General features: G+C 42.0%; 1 long non-coding RNA gene across 1 annotated transcript; it reads left to right on the top strand.

The window, feature by feature from the left end:
• Positions 1–1541: 1541 nt before the first annotated feature.
• On the top strand, positions 1542–9705 carry LOC118164652. The gene is made up of 3 exons (XR_004749589.1): positions 1542–1608; positions 5947–6147; positions 9572–9705. It is a non-coding gene; the product is annotated as an uncharacterized LOC118164652 (long non-coding RNA).
• Positions 9706–17552: the final 7847 nt, after the last annotated feature.

Raw genomic sequence — 17552 nt, 5'->3', positions numbered from 1 at the left:
GCCCTGGATGGCAGTACTACGTCAGAGGGAAGGAGCTGGTCTGTGGTGGCTCTGATTTTCAGAAGTGCACACAGCTTTTGCTGACTGAACTCGGAAGCTAATGCAAGTACATACAGGAGCTTAGCTTATTCCCACAGCTCTTAAAGTTGTTCTGCTCCCTACAAAAAGCATCTCAGAAGCCACAAAGTGGGAACGTTCAAGTTCACAACCCAGTTCTGTTAAAATCAGTGCCAAAGTTTCCACTGACTTCCTCTGCTCCAGCCAGGGTCTGTACTGAAGATTTCAACCACAGTCTGTTGCATGCTGATACGTACGATACAGCTTTCTGCTACTCAGATTTGTCGTTTAGGAAATGTGTGTCTGCTCATTGTAAAAGGAGCACTGTAAAACAGCTGAAACTATTTAAGATACTTCAGAAGACCTACATTGCTGTTGGAACCTTATTTCTATAATTTTTGTTAGCATTCAGTTAGTTCATACAACATTAAAAAAATGACTAATTTTCCTCAAAATTCTAGTTCTCAGGAAGATATTATGTTGATTGAAAATTATTCATACTGCTTTCACTGAGAATGTAGAAAAACTTTGGAGGCAGAAAAATAACAACCAAGGGACACAGAGATGTAAGCAGAGCAGCATGTTCAGAATATGTGGCCATGCAAGATGAGAGCCCAGCCCACCATCTCTACTTTTTTTTCCTTCTATCTGAAGAATTTTAGTCTACCAGCAAGATCCAACAGTTCATGGTATGTTTCCACTCTAAAATGCTCCCCAAAATACTCTTCTTCCAAAAGGCCAGGGTAGTTTTAACAGATTGTGTTTGTGGATCAGCTTCCTAATGGGAAGGATGAGATCTTTGTGTCGAGAGCTCTCCTGCTGTTACTTTATTCTCTCAGCATTACCGTACTTCTTAGCAGGCCTCTGAGCTCCTGACAAAATGCATTCATTATGTGTTGTACCTCGGAGTTACTTTTACTGCAAGGAATGGTGATGCTCTGTTATGACCAGCCCAGGCTAGCAGCAGTCAGAGTGTTTCTGTTAATTGAAAAGACACCGATCCTACTCTTCTGATGAATTATTAGCACACAGTCTACAGTGATCACCTCCTAGATCGCAACATACCCCTGTGAAGATAGTCAGCAGTAATCCATCTCTCTACCCAGCAGTACTCCCAGGTTGGAGGAAATAACCCCTGAAGTATGTGATACTGCCTCTTTTGGATCAGCTGGAATAAGCAATACTTAAGATAGGGTAGTGCAAAGGTGGCTCAGCTTCAGGAAACACCTAGTTGAACACAGCAGCCACAGTGTGGTGGCAATGACCAAATGACAGGAACCTTCCTCGGAAGTCAGTTCAATTAACACCGCTGCAAACAGCAAAATAGCAGACAGCTGCTCAGCACGGGAGGGAAAAGGAGGAGCAAGTGAGACTCAGATGATGGTAATTAACATTTGGCTGGCAGAGAGGTGTTAGGTTGACCCAGCAGTTGGAAGCTCTTTATCACAGATAAAATCCCAGCACAGGGGTGAGACAGTTCTAGATGTTTGTTGTGGTAGTGGGGAGGTAGGCTGCTGTTCTTTGTTGATCTGTGTGCTGCAGTATTCATGGGTAAATAACGTGTTTGGTTTTCCTTTTCAGAAAATAACATGCTTTGGGTTGCACTAATGAGAAGTGTACCTTGGACCTCTAACATCTGTTTATTAGGAAAATAGTATCCTTAGTGCTGGGCTAGAAGCAAAATGAATATTCTTATAGTACATACTTGGGAAATTGTTTTTTAGCATATAAACACAGATTTGGAATACTAGAATGTTGCTTCTTAAACATATGATTCTTTTGGGATCTCCCCCATATATGTAAGATTAATTTTTAAATGTTGCTGTAATTACCTGCTTTTAATCTTGTATTATGTGTCATTACAAATAATAAATTGGTCAGGGCTTTATCCTACCTATTAAAATTACAGGGTTGCTTTTCCATAAGCTTTGATAAAAGATGAATGAAGACTTCCTCCTCATCTCTCAAAATATTTTGCAAAACTTCCCTCATTGACTCCTGCTTATGAATAGGTAAAACAATGTATTGAAAGCTGCTGGGCAGTGTTCTGCTGTACTGAATCTGTGGCAAGCTTCAGTAACACAAATATGATGTTGTCAGGCCATCACTGTAACTGGCACCTCTGCAGTCACTCGACAGGCTGAAAACAAAATTCTCATCTCTGGCATCTCAGGTACCAGCTTCTTCTTCCAACGATTCTTTCTTTGTAAGTCATTTCTCTGCCCCTAAACACTCCCCTGATTATCTTTTACCTGTATTTGAAAAAACAAGACTATTTTTCATCTGTATAGTTTTTATCCTATATTCAAAATGCTTGCTAATGTAAATCAAGAAATGGCACATTTCTTGGAGTTTTCATATAGTGTTATCCTGGGTGTGGTTTAATGAGAGGAGAGCTTCAGGGTTCAGTCCTGCTCCTGGTCAGCTGAACCAGCTCCTGGGGCAGGAGGTGGGAGCAACCTAGACAGACCTCAGCTGCACGCAGCCCTCATCAGCCTCCTGTCATTCTGCTAGACAGCTCTCTTAGTTGGTGTTATGCTGCTTGTATCTCATCTAACAAGATGTAGCTCCCTGCCTGTTAGTAAGAAGGATAAAAAAAAATGTCAATGACTTCTCCTCGGGTTTCACCTTATTACTCTGCCTTACTTTTATGGTTGGAATATCCCATCATTTTCAGGATTTATATCCTTGACAGCACACTTAAGCACATAGCTATATATCTCTAGTCACATATGCCATGGAAGAAAGTGGTTTGGATGTAATATCAAGGATGAATTCACCTGCTGTTACCTCTATACAAGCATGTTATTTGCTGTTTCATATTTATAAAGCAACAGCATTTAGCAGGCATTGTTCCTCACTATTAACTAGCAAAATTATTTATCCCATGCTCCAATGTGTGACTTGTTTTCAGCCATCACCTCTGGGAGGCAGTGGCACAAGAGTGAAGCCCCACTGTAGGGGGTGCCTGTGTTTGCTGCAGATGCAATGAACCGGGTGGGTGCAGGATGGGTCACCATGGCTGCTTCCTGCTCCTGCCTGTTGTTTTGCCTGTGGGCAGCTCTGCCCTTTATCAGCAGAAGCTGCTGTCCAAGAAATGTTTGTTGTCTGAAATGTTCCTCCATTATTGATTTGGTTTCAAAAGCTATTTGCATTTTTGATTGCTGCAAGTGCACCGAGTATCTGTGTCTGAGAGAGGAGACAGGTGAAGTATCCCATTTCAGAAGCTTCCTAACTGTGATGATTTCATTAGTCTTTATTTTTAATCCCCCCACACTCCCATGGGGGGAAAAAAAAAAAGATCTTTATACCTGCCTTCTTGGTTCTTCCCATCCTCATTTCTGAAATGGCAAGCTAGCTTGCCTATACTCAGAGTTAAATACAAGTGTAAACTCCGCATCTTTCTTGATGTAGCACTAATGGAGTGAAGGTAAATTGAATTCAAAGTAGTGATCAGAAACCACTAAGTGTCTCTGAGCATTTTTAAGCTTCGTTTTCTCTTTTTGGAATAAAACCTACTCTTACAGAGTATGGCATTGTAATTGGCTGATTCCTGTGCTAGAGTGACCATTAATTTCTATGCTTCTGGGAATGTAAAAATGAAGAAAATGTTGTTTATTTGGATAGTCATCACATGACTTGCTATTGTACATTAAACATTTTTATCTTTAAAGTAATGGCTCAGCTATATCAGCCACAAGATTCCCACTTCTCAGTGTAGCTCAAAGATTGGGACATAACTGAAGTTCTCCCAAGGTGATGCTGAAGACTTAGAGGACTGTTTGCAGTAGGAAGTATTCCTGTTTGTCTGTGTCACCCCCACCCCCTCAAAAAAAAAAAAACCAAACCACATGCCTTTTAATTTCCAGATAATACTTCAGTATCCACAAAGCAGTGGAGACTAATGGTGCAGTCCTTAATCGCTCACACCAGAACTGATGGGAGTGGGTAAGGGTCCACAGAGGAGCCAGAGCTGATGGATATGGGTATATAATGGATATATATAATGGATAGTCTCTATATTGCAGCTTTTGCTGTTGATATTACTTGGAGCCTAATGCTGAATTCTTGGAGTGGCTGGGACAGGCCATGAGGGACAGGGAGTGAGGAGAGAAGGAAAGAAAGGAGTTGCTGAAACGATGTAAAGATACTTTAATATTTTCTCCAAGCTAGGAGCCTCCTCTCCAAAAATAGGCTCTATAGACACCGTGAAGTCTGGTTTCCTCATAAATCAGGCCTGCCATAACCCACATAGTGTTGGAGACGAACCATCCATCTGAGACAGTCCAGGGCCAAGCTGAGCATCAGCAGCGCCCCATGGAAATGCATGGGGTGGGACTGGTTAGTCCTGCCTGACTGCTCCTGCTGTGGCAGGGGAGAGGGAAAGGGGACTGAGCAAACAGATCAAAACCATGCTGGAGCCAAGCCCAGAGGAGAGGACGGAAGGAAACAGATGGAGTTGGAGATTTTGTAGGATTTGGTTTGGATTAGGTGCCACATCAGTGCGTTGTACAAAAGATGACTTATTTGCTATTTTTGTTAATGTGATCTCTTTGCAAGGCCGAAGATATAGATAGATATCTAATCTATCACAGTATTAGTTATTTGTAGTACTATGGCACGAGTGCCTGAAACAAACCCTGCTGGGTGCTGCTTACCCTCTGTCCACTCCAGCCAGGAGCTGCTAACCTGGGCAGGAGGCGGCCCTGAGGCCCATCTCTTCCTTCTACATTCGTTCTCCTAAAACAGTTGTGGGAAATTGCCATGCAAAAAGGCAGCTCGGGTTATTCTGCCTGCAGGCCAGGGCTAGTCCCTGTCTAAAGCTCAGTGTCTGTCATGGTGTGCGCAGCATGCGTCACTGCTCAAGTAGTTAGGCACACAGTGCTCTAGGAAACCTCATGAACAGCATGTGTGATCTTCAGTGTGTCAGGAATGGGGCAATCCCCACAGAGTGGGGTCAAATACAGTAGTACTCAGAGCAAGCTATTTGAGTCAGGTAGATAAAAGAGAAGGTTACTTTAATCAAGGGCTTGCCAGAGACAAAATACTACTGTGCTTTTGACATTCTCCGTTTTCAGCTAAAGAATATTGGCTGTCTGGCAGTTGTCTCTCGTTCACCTCTTTATATGATATATGGGATTAACCCCGGGGGAGTTTTCCCTTCCCTATCCTCATCTCTCAGAGCAAGGGATGCTTAAAGACAGGTTTATGTGAAAGGGCCACTGCAAAACCAGTGTGCTAGGTCAACACAGCCACCTCACACTGGAGTGACTTCCCTACCAAAATGATTTCTCTCCTTCAGAAGCAAGATGCCTGAGGTAATACCTAAGGCTCATCATTGCCCAGATGGGAAGCTCGATGGGAGACGTCCTCTAAGTTTCTGTCTCTTGTAAGCTAGACAGGAACCCTGGTTTGTACAACTTGTTTTGTAAATTTTGCACCTTTTTGGTGGTGTGATGATATGTTGACTTTGGTGTGGGGAATTTTTTGTTGAGGCAGGTGAAGTTTGTGAAGATTGGGTGATGAATGTTGATGAATTTTAATAATTAAAAAGCAGTTTTGCTTTCCAATATCCAGAGCACTTTGTACATCTGCAAGGAGCTGCCACTTTTATGCAGAGGCCTTATATGAGTCCAAAGGGTTCCTGAGCCCAAGCAATTATTGATGCCAGCTGGAGCTATGGAGAGGCACTTCTCTGAGTTAGTCTGGCCAAATACAAATAAGTTACAGACCTGCCTCCTAGGTCTAGCTTTAAGGCAAAGCCCCCCAAAACACCAGCCTTATTGCTACTGGAGCGCAGTTTGCTTCTTCCTAACACCAGGCCCAGCTCACAGCTCTTTGCCACTGAGTTTCTGCCATCAGTCCATGCCTCTGCTTGCTTTCTTACAGATTCCCTGGACCTGCAACTGCAGTAGCAAGCCCCAAGGGCACTGACAGCTACGATACCTTGAACAGCCTCACCTCTGGAGCTCAGCCACACCTGCTGGCTCTAATTGGGATCAGCTCTGGGCATCTAGAACCTTCTCAGAGCTGTTGGGCTGGTGCTTCACCACTTCTGTATGCTGGATGGACCTCAGCCAAGCCAATGGTGTGTCTTCTTTTTTTTTTTTTTTTTTAAATCCTTGTCAAAGGGCTTTGTTCTGGGGACAGAGCTGTTTTTTCTTTTCCTTTTTTTTTTTTTTTTTCCCCCCCTCCCTCCCCACTCAGGGTTAGTGCATTTCAGCACAAAGCTTTTCTTTCTGCTTGGTGGTAACTCATCTATGGCAGTCAAACCTTGTGAAGTACAGGACTTGAACTTGGTGGGGGAAATCTCTTTCTGATAACTCATCTGATCACCTTGTAGGCGTTTAATAAGGTGCATCAAAGAAAATTGCATAAGTTGGCTGCTAGTGAATTGAGAGCTGTTATCTTCTGGTAACATCTGGAATCCCATGGCAATGCACTCTGTGCATTGATATCCAGTTAACTGGGTAACCACATCGTTACCCCGTGTGGTGTGTGGCAGGCAGCTCAGCTACAGCAGCATAGGGTTTTCTGATAGTTCACCGATAAGCCCTAATTAATCTAATTTCATTGAAAGAATGTGCTCTAACTTTAATTAAGGGAAACAGGACAGTCTGTACAGTCTCCAGAGGTCCTTTTGTGACTATGGTGTATAAAGAGCAGAGTGTGGTGAGGTGTTTTGTTTTTTTTTGTGCTGTGTGTGGGTGTTTGGCCTTTTTTTTTTTTTTTTTAAGGGTATGTGTGTGTATGTTGTAGCAGATTTCTCTACCCTGCCTTATTCGTCCCATCTGTAACAGACCCTGCTCCTAACAGAGTTAAGGTGAAGTTAAGTCATCCATTCACTTTGATAGATCAATGTGCAGCATACATTGAAACCAAATGTACTCTTCTTTTAAGGTGGGAAAAATACCCCTGCCCCTCAAAAAACATACGCTCAGTCTTCCAGAGGCTAAAGCTAGAAATTCAGAGTCTGGGGATCTGAAAGTACTAATCTGCAGTGCTTGGAGAAATGAATTAATGATGAGCATTTACAAAAGTAAAACTCATATCCTGACAACAACCCTGGAAATGAAGGACAAAGATGGCAAAAGAAGCAGTGCAACGTGGTGAGGATAAGTTTTTTTTGTTTGTTTTTTTTTTTTTTAATTGGGCCTTTGGGTGCTAAATTATTCCCTCACGCCAAGTCTGCTGTGGTTTTTCTTGATTACTGTCCATAATTATGGACTACCTTACCACATCCAGACATGTAATGCTGCTTTTCTTCTCCAGTGTGTCTGGCAGGAGTCTGATTCCTGAGCATCAGAGGTCTGTGGTTGACCATAGTGGGCTGAGCACATGCAGAGTAGGGCTGAAATGCCCTAGTAATTAACTACAGGTTAATCATATTTACTGCAACTCTGGTACGAGGTTCTCATGCAATGGTAAAATTCAAGGAAAGTAAAAAGAAGCAGATCTAAGCTTATTTATTGGTAATGCAGTTTGGATGAGAGAGAATCTAATAAGCATAAACTCCCACTGCTCTCTCTTCTCTCACCAACTTCCAGAGCTGATTTGAAGACAAAACTATTGGTGTAACAATAAATTCCTAGTTTACTTCTTAACGCTGCAGTTCAGCTTCACTGTTTTCTGAGCTTTTATGCCAATATGAAGACTCAAATGAAGTAGTTTGTTCATGGCAATGAGAAAGAGGTACAGAAACTAATGTGAAAAACATTCCATTTTTTTTCTTAGAGAAGCTGAAAATTTTCCAATGGAGATACATTTCTTTTTCCTGGGGTAGTGGAGCACGGTCTGTGTGTGGCTGCTGTCCTGGCAAAAGCAGCAGGCAAACCCACAAAGTAAAGGTGGCACCTGCACAAAGAAAGCAGGGGAAGAAGGTGGCCTCCCCTACGAGGCACACAATTTTAGACCCTGGAGCAGAATTAAAAACAAAAGCATTTGGAAGGCTAAGTCAAAGCGATTTTTTTTCCCTTGTGCTCAATCGAAGAAATAAATGACCCTGCAGTCACACTTTATTTAGTGGGCTCCATTTGTAAGGCGTCTGAGTGGCTCAAGACAGTGCCGTAGTTACTGCACTAATGAACATTGTGAAAATTGGGTTCAGCTAAAAGTAAACTAAATGCAAATCTTTGCTCACAAGTGCTTCCTACAGACGTGACTATAAATGGGGACAGACCTCTCTGCAGAGGCCACACGAACTAATGGGAACAGTGTTGTCAGGAAACAAAAATAATTCTGATATCTGACAACTGACTAATATAAAGTAACATCTGCTAAGTGAAGAGTTATGACCTTTGCTGGTGCCAGCCAGCCACACAACCAGAGAATTAATTCTGCAAGTTGTTGTGCCAACGGTGGGACTGGTGTCCGGAAACATTAAAGCAAAGAGCACAGATCTGCTCTGACAGCCTGAGTGGAGTCATCATGAAACATGAATAAGGCTGTGCTGGCCCTGCACAAGCACCGAAATGCCTCATTAAGGAATGTTTTTGTTTGCCAGTGCCACTGCTGATGACAAGCTTTGTTCCACACCTTGGACAGGAACAGCAAACCCGCGGTGCGTTAGGCTCTATGTAAAACACTGTCTACCACACACTGATTGCTTCTGCACAGCAGTGAGCAATGCACGAGATTAGCTGGGTGTCAGAGCAACGCCATGTGTTACCAGTAGCACTGGTAGACACAAGGCTTAAAGCAACCCCACGTGTCGCTGGGGAAGTGTGTTATTTCAGATGTGCAGGTCTCCTCCTCCTGTAGGAGGACACGATGAGCATGAGCCCAACCTGTTGCACCTGGACACCCTCTTTACATGGGCATGCCTTTGCTTCAGTGTGGAGTCAGTCACCACACATTTGCCCAAATATTGCTTGTCGTTATGTACGTGCCTGTCTGTATAACGAGTGCCTTTTGAGTGTTAATAGTTCACTCTGCACCACACTCTTTCTAAGGAGTACAGTGCTGCAAAGCCTCCTGCTGGTTTCTTGGCAGTAGAAGAAATAGGCTGTACACAAGGTAATTTAAAATACTGAGCTATTGGAAACCCTCAGTGTTTGCAGCCCTGTTACTGGCCAAAACTGAAGGTTTGTGGCTGTTAATATTGCCATAATAAACATGAAGCAGGCAGCAGACCAACAGAGACTTTACACAGGCAGATAGGGAGGAGTGAAAGCAAGTGCTTTCTGCGGCTCTTATTCTAATCAAATAATTAACAAACCAAAAGCAGGGGAAAAAAAATCAAACAGGCTTTCTGAAGTCAGTGTGCAAATACTTTTGTAGGTGAGGAATGGCCTCATTAACCACTTTGTGTGAGCATGGTGCTGTAGTTGAGCTCAGGCATAGATTGGTGCTGTGGAAATGCACGAGACAGCAGCAGTCTGGATGCTTGGTGGGTGGACGTCTGCTGTTAGCCTTTAGGCTCGGTAATTAGCAACCCAGGTTTTCAGAATTGCTGAGTGCCTGCTGGCTTCTGTCATCGTTATTAGGTGTTCAGGGCCTTGAAAATGTTTTTCAGCCTAGCCCTGCATCTGGAAATCCATGTGTTGGCAGCAATTTGCTGAACCCTTGCGGACTGACCCCATGATCTCAGCATTGCTGTGAGAGCTGGAGGTAGGGGTGGTGTGCTGGGGTGCAGGTACCTGCACTCAAGTGGGCTTTAATACGAGCACTTAACGTGCTGCTCTGCCACGTGTCTGTCATTCAAGAAGATTGCTTCAGAAGGCTTTAGCTACTTCTCTTCGTGTCCTGTTCCTCACAAGAAGCTTTCAGCTGTGGTGCTGTGGCTCCTATAGTGGAGAGAGCCTGATAAACCATGAGCTTGGCAGGCGCAGATGCTAGAGCATGAACATCCAGGGGATATACTGATAAAGAATGAATGGTTCTGAGTTTTTGACAGATGCTTTTTGAGAAAGGCTGGTATCAAAGATAACAGCAGCTCTTTAGTGGAAAATAACAAGGAACCAGTAGCTGATTTGACAGTTTGGGGGCATTTGTTGGTGTTTTATATGTTCCAGACAAAAAACTCAAATATGGCGAACTTCTTAGCAGAAGAGTTTTATTTCCAATAAAATGGAAAGTAGAGACTGGTAACTCAGTACAGAATATTTTTCCTACAGTTTGAGCAGTTAGATTTCTGTTGTTAAAGTTGCTAAATATTCCTTGTTAGAATTCTCTAATTGGACCTGCTTATAAGCCAAGCTGCAAGTATTTGGGGTGAAATTTGTTGGGTGGAGCTCTGTCCTGAGATAAAAATTAGAGCAAAATTAATTCCTATGTTAGAAACCATTTTAACTTTTTTTTTTTTTTTTTTTTTTTTTTTTTTTTTTTGCATTACACAGAATAAAGAGCTCTGAAGGTGGGCCTCTGTGGTTTTTTTTCCTTTTTTTTCTTTTTTTTTTTTTTTTTGAGATAGCTCAAGTTGAAAGCTCATGGTGTTCTAGAACACTTCAAAAAAACTGTTGATGGCAAAGATTATGATTCAGAAGGTATCAGTCCAGTTTAGCTTTTCCTCTGTGTATAGAATTAAAGCTATAATGAATTGTAATGCAATTATGAATGCTATGGCTCCTGGATACCCGATTGTGACACTGTGAATCAAACTGGAGGTGGAGAGCACTCAACTGTGAGCCAGGGCAATTTATTACACAAGGCAGAGATGGAATTAGCTATTCTTCTGGTGTCTCTGGTGGTTATATCTCCTCTAGTGAACGATGAAGAATGGAATTGTTAATATGAAGTCACGGATTTTTGAAACAGAAGTCATGGATTTTCTTGCATCTTGATGGCAAGTTGTGAAACTGCAGATTTATTTCTAAATTCTTACTGATATTTAATCTTCCCTAATATCTTGGCGTTGTTCTCCCAGTAATTTGGACAATGAAGTAAATGTGTTGCTTGCAGTCCCGTCTGAGGCTTATATTAAGATAGTGGAGGCAGTTACGTATTCCAGCATGATGCAGAATTATCGGTGTTTCAGATCTTAAAACTGGAATTCAGTTAAGATTTTTTTGTTGTTGTTCTAGCCCAGGCACTGCAGGATCTCATTGGTTATGTGGAGAGATGACTAAAGATAGGGAAAGCAATTATGAAACACATAAAATACCAAGTGAACTGGATCTCAGTTCCTTGGACTTCTTAATGAACCACAATCTTAATGAATGGCCTTAATAGATCTTGCATATGAAAGAAGCAAATTGCACACTTTTAACTTTATCTCATCTCAGACTAGTATTGGACGTAAATGCTTTTATTTGTTAGCTACATATGCAATGAATGGCACCCTTTGTTCTGCCGGCGATCTTCTTTTATGCTGTAGTACCAAAACTGCTGCATGTTTCCCCCCCAAAAAAAAAGATGAGTAAAGGAACTACAACTTTTTTTTTTTTTTTTCACTGAAAACACTCTCAAGCAGAAATCTTAATAGTTATGCATCTGTATTTTCACATCTATTGCACAAAGAAGCATAGTATTTCCAGTATCTCAGACAACCCTGAACTTGGAGCTACCCTTGTCGCTTTGCACCAGTTCGTTGCTCTCCTAACCCCACGGTCCCTCCAGAATCCTTCACAGCTGTAGTAAATTCTAACGTTGAAATAATCCATCACAAAGCACCCAGGGTATTGTTCAGATGGAGACAAGTACAATGGAGCATTAGCAAAAGTATGGCATTGTAAAGTCAAACATGAAAGGCTAAGTAATGTCAGCCTCCTGAAGGCTCTGCAGGAGGATCTGGATAGGCTGGACTGATGGACCGAGGCCAATGGTATGAAGTTCAACAAGGCCAAGAGCCGGGTCCTGCACCTGGGGCACAACAACCCCAAGCAGAGCTACAGGCTGGGAGATGAGTGGTTGGAGAGCTGCCAGGCAGAGAAGGACCTGGGAGTGATGGTTGATAGTCGGCTGAATATGAGCCAGCAGTGTGCTCAGGTGGCCAAGAAGGCCAACAGCATCCTGGCCTGTATAAGAAACAGCGTGGCCAGCAGGGCTAGGGAGGTGATCGTCCCCCTGTACTTGGCTCTGGTGAGGCCGCACCTCGAGTACTGTGTTCAGTTTTGGGCCCCTCGCTACAAGAAGGACATGGAGGTGCTCGAGCGAGTCCAGAGAAGGGCTACGAAGCTGGTGAGGGGCCTGGAGAACAAGTCTTACGAGGAGCGGCTGAGGGAGCTGGGCTTGTTCAGCCTGGAGAAAAGGAGGCTCAGGGGTGACCTTATCACTCTCAAAGGAGGCTGTAGCGAGGTGGCGGTTGGTCTGTTCTCCTACGTGCCTGGTGACAGGACAAGGGGGAATGGGCTAAAGTTGTGTCAGGGGAGGTTTAGGTTGGATATGAGGAAGAACTTCTGTACTGAAAGGGTTGTTAGTCACTGGAATAGGCTGCCCAGGGAAGTGGTTGAGTCACCAGCCCTGGAGGTCTTTAAAAGACGTTTAGATGTAGAGCTTAGGGATATGGTTTAGTGGAGGACTTGTTAGTGTTAGGTCAGAGGTTGGACTCGGTGATCTTGGAGGTCTCTTCCAGCCTAGACGATTCTGTGATTCTGAAATGGGTGGAAATGGAGGATAAGAAATATAACTAAACTTGATTAGAAGGAAAAGCAAAGTAACAAATATTAACCTCAGAGTTTAAATTTTTGTTAAAGTTATAAATAGGTAAAAGCAAGGTTCATTTGTATGAATGATCGGACACCTTTGATAGGAAGTATTTGTACCTGAGTTACTTATAACTGAATTTCAGTGAATTATTTTATGCAGTAGCTCATGAAATATTCACATTGACTGACACAGGAGCTTGTTATGATGTATTGGTTAATGGCTGAAAGACTCAGCGAAGGATGACAAATGTCAGATCTGAGCTGAGCTAAAATATCTCTAGAGAGACGCTGTGGAAAAGGGTAATATCTCTTGTTCTCTTTAACACCTTTCCTAGCAAACGAGATGAGAAAAAGTGGGGTGAAACTGCCTGCAGATCTTCAGTGCACCTAGCGCTACAAATGGAAAAGCTCATCCTGAAGGAGGGAAGGAGTGGCAGAAGATAGATCAGCTTCACGCACCCTGTGGAGGAGGTGGGTGGAAACAAAGGAAAGGAGTAAGACCTGGGAAGTTGGAGAAAACAGTAGGTGTAGATTTACGGATCTTATTATTGGGCAGAAGGGAGCTGGAGATGCTGAGAAGCAAATCTGATTCTTTTTCATAAACATAAAACCCATGTAAATCAAATAAAAATGCCTTGCAACAGACAAAAAAAAGTGGGAGGGAACAGAAGACTGTTTCAATGGTGGCTTCCTGCATGGATCACAAATTGTCCCAAGTCCCTGTATGTGCAGCAGTCTCCCTGCAAACAACACAACAATTTCTGACTATTTAATTACCAGGGAAATACTGACAGGCTGGAGGATATTCTGGGAAGAGGAATAATTACTTTGAGAGTATTTGGGGGGGAAAAACTGATCCAAGTTGAAGGCCTGGAGGAGAAGGGAGGGAGACAGATGCCAAATCCCAGATCAGCCACCAGATCTGGCTCTGTTCTGGATAGGAACATCCTCCTTAAATAGAGTCAGTATTTTCTTCACTGCATGATAGTGTCAAATTACTCGCAGCTTTTCAGTATCTTCCTACTTGCTTTTCTGTCATCACTGCATCTGTTTGAAAGTGTCTTGAAGATGAAGTTATTTCCTGGAGGATTTCTTGTATGTTTTTCCCCCAGCAGTTCATCATTCTTATCTGCTGTATTGTCAGGAGGCAGCTTTTTTATTGTTGACTTGTTTTCTTTTTTTTTTCTTTTTTTTTTTTTTTTTTCCTGCAGATTTTATTAACTAGCTCCTGCCAAGTTGTGACATTTTACTTTTCTAGAAGCTTGACTTTGTTTCTCTTCTTTTTATTTTCATCCAGATACTTTTATCATCCAGATACTATTATCATCCAGATACTTTTTTTTTTTTTTTCTGTAGAATTTATTTCGGAATTCCTTTCTCAATCTTCGCTTGACCAAAAGGATGCAATAGCATTTACTACTCCATTTTAAGTCCCCTCTTCCGTATTGAAAGAAAGAAGAATATTCTAAACTCTCTCTCCACTGTTAGGTAATAAAGGAAGCAAAGCCCAGACATGAGTTTGTTTGAAATATGTCTTCTTGTAATGACACGTCCATCCAGATGCAGTTCATCAAAATGGAGACATCCATCACATGAGAGGCATGTCAAGCCAGGCAATAAGCTTCCTGCATTTCAAGTGAATGTGTGAATTTCCCACCCGTGTTATGGGGTCACTGCATATTTTTCCTAGAGAGGAACACAGATCAGATTATTCGTCTTCTCTACAGACATCCATTTCATATGTGCAAATTATTATTGGTTGCCCCTTACTGCTCTGAGCATCCAACACTCATGTATCATGTCCCAGTCTGATGCTTATCTCAGTTACAAATGGGAGGATATTGCTGACTCCCATTGAACTTATCAGCCCTGTTATTACTATCAATCTTGTTCTGCAAAACTGCCAGCTACCTAATTGCTCCTCATCTCACATTTGGGCAGATGATTATTACAAACTAAATGTAGGATCTCTGTTTGCCTTTCTTTTTGCACTTCTTTTTTTTTTTTTTTTTTTTTTTTCAGTCCATCCCTGCAACTTTGTTTTGAATTTTGTCCTTAATAGGCCTAGAAAAATATGTTCAGATTTACATTCCAAATGAGAACTTTGAGGAGATTCACCACCACAGGAAAATCCAGTAGTCGTTAAGGAAAAATAAAGGGCCAAAAAAAAAAAAGGAGCTAAGTAACACACAGAAAAAACTAACCAGAGAGCTTGCTTGAAGAACTGACATTTCTAACTGGTTATTTAAATAAAAATAAAAAACAAGAGGCAGCATTGCTGCTAATAACAAGATGCTTCGTTCTGGGGGATGAAAAAAACCCAACCATCCTTCTGTCATCTGCATTTTAGATAGCTGTCTGAAATTAAGGAAACAAATAAAGGCCCAGTTGATAAAGGAACATATACTTGGAACAAATCAAGTTATGTGTGAAAAGACTGGGGAGGAATGATGTTTCTGAGAAACCTGTGTGTATTGGCTTTGTTAATGAAGTTTGGAGTCATGGCAACACCTTTGTGCTTCATGAGAGTCTGATTGTGGCGGCTTTTCTAATTACAATGTGCTCAACCATTTCAGCAAGCAGACATTGGAGTGAAAACACAACTCCTCCGATGTGTGTTCATTAACAGCAGTGGAGATCTGAATTGTGCTATTTTAAGAAGGCCAACCCTTGGACTTCATAGCAAGAGTTTGTTTCTAAAAGAAAATAATATATAGGCAAAAATACTGATTTTTTTTTTACAACAAAAATAAATGTAGATGACATAAGTTATCATGTTTATTGGACCACTACTATTGGTGCAATTTCACTGCACGAAGTTAGGATGTCATAGAATATTTCTATCTATATTTTTTTTTCAAAATCAGTGGTGCCATCTGTATCTTTTTTCTTTATCTTGAAAAAGGATGCGGAAAAATTTCTGACTTCTGAGATCATCATACACAGTCCCCACTGACAGCTGCAGGAGAAAAGGAAGAACTAAATGAGGTGTTTATTGGCTTGCAATTCCTAATTTTTGGTACCAAAGGCTATTTATTGTTTACAGTGTTATTTGTTTTCAGCAGGTTTAATTTGTTGTGATCTGGGGTTTGTTTGTTCTTGGAAAGGAATCATTGTATTAGTACAGTAATTGGTAGAAGAGCTGCCTGAGGCTGCCCTCATGGTACGCCCTCAGAGGCAAGCTCCATATCTATTCTCTGTGGCACCTTTGTTTTTCTGTCCTTTCCTGATTTGTGAGGGTGTGAGCAGCCTCGGAAAACACAGTTCCAGGAAAAAAATCAAATAACAAAATCTCACTTTCATTCCACCTGAGGCAGCAAAGCACCAAAAGGTTACTACCTAGAAAATTGTGGTATCAACAGGGAGATGCTTGTGATACCAAACAGACACTGCCAAAAAGGGAAGACTTAAAAATCCAAGTGTAGGGTTTTTTTTTTAGCAGAAAGCCACAAGAAGCATTTCCTCAAGGGGAGGGAAAGGAAAAAAATAAATAAAATAAAAAACAAGCTCAAGGAACTTGTGCCTAAATCATTGAAGGGAACTCAATGGCAGACAAAAAACTGATCAAATGTGAACAAAATCCAATACCTGCTAAGGCCAGGCAGGTTCGAGTGCTTGTTGTCCCAGGGTTGATAAGGACTAAAAAGCAGAAGAGGTCCTTTTGGGATGCATCTTCAGCATTGCAAATCACTTCAAGTTTTGAGGAGCTGCTTTTTTTTTCTGGCCACTGAGACACTTCTCTTCCTTTTGTAAGGTGTGTGGAAAGATGTGAGCACACCTGCTGTCTGATAACAGTCCTTGTAAGTTCAAAGGGAGTAATAAGCAACAGGCAAACTGATAAACAAGTGCAGCATAGACTAGTGATAAAGGGCACAGTAACTAAGACTAAAGCTGTTTAATCAAAGTCGGTGGGCCACTAAAACTACAGGCGTGGCCTCAGTGAAGTTCAACCTAGATTGTAACTGATGAGAGAAGCATGATGCATACATGGTTATGAGATAGTCAAAGGGCAGCTCTGGAAGTATGCTTTTTTAAAAAAATAATCTTTGTGACCCAGAGACACTTAAATTTGAATGTTACTGTGGACAATGCTATATATACTGGTTGCGCCACCAGTAACACTGTGTATTTGCAGGAATTACCATGTATTTGCATGCAGAGTGACTCTGGCTTGATTTGATTGAGCCCTGCTTCAGGAGCAGCTAATAAATCAAGAGAAAGGAAAATACAATCTGCTGGTGTGGGCGTGCTGCTCATTTCAAGTGCATCAGGCTCTGGTCTAAGCAGAGGGGGAACAGAAAAAGACTGCAATTACGTGAAACATCATGCTGTTCTGTGCATGCTGGACAGGGCACGGCGGAGGGAATAGCAAAATTCAGCAATTGTTACAAGGGATCGAATGCAGAATAGTCCTGCTTTTTGCAAAGGCAGAGGATGGTCTGAGGGACGGGTCACTCAAATGACAGTAGGATGTAACTGCACCCTATTCAGCTCTTCCTGCCTTACACAGCCCTCCAACACTGTATCACCATGATTTGGACACCAATATGTGCAAAACAGTTCAGTCTCTTGCTGTCAAGTATGACTGGCAGTGGCTTTCAGTACAGCCCTCTACTCTGGATACTTTGAGCTTAAAAATTTTAAAAAATTACATCTCATGGCACTCACAGGCCTTTTTGCTGCAGGCTTAACCCAAAGAGCACTAGCTCTTCCTCAAAGCATAGGAGAACAGCTGCAAAATAGGAAAGATTCCATGTATTGATGTTTAAATATTATTTTACATGCACGAGTAGAGTATTTCCTTTTATCTTTACAGAAAACCACCAACTGAAGCTTGGCATGCTTTGGGTTTACCTTGCTCTTGGTAGAGAGCAGGAAACCTCACTCCTGTTAAAAGCAGAGGTAGATTTT

Source organism: Oxyura jamaicensis, chromosome 3, assembly GCF_011077185.1.
Source record: "Oxyura jamaicensis isolate SHBP4307 breed ruddy duck chromosome 3, BPBGC_Ojam_1.0, whole genome shotgun sequence".
Classification (NCBI taxonomy): domain Eukaryota; kingdom Metazoa; phylum Chordata; class Aves; order Anseriformes; family Anatidae; genus Oxyura; species Oxyura jamaicensis.
This window is presented reverse-complemented; position numbering and strand designations above follow the sequence as displayed.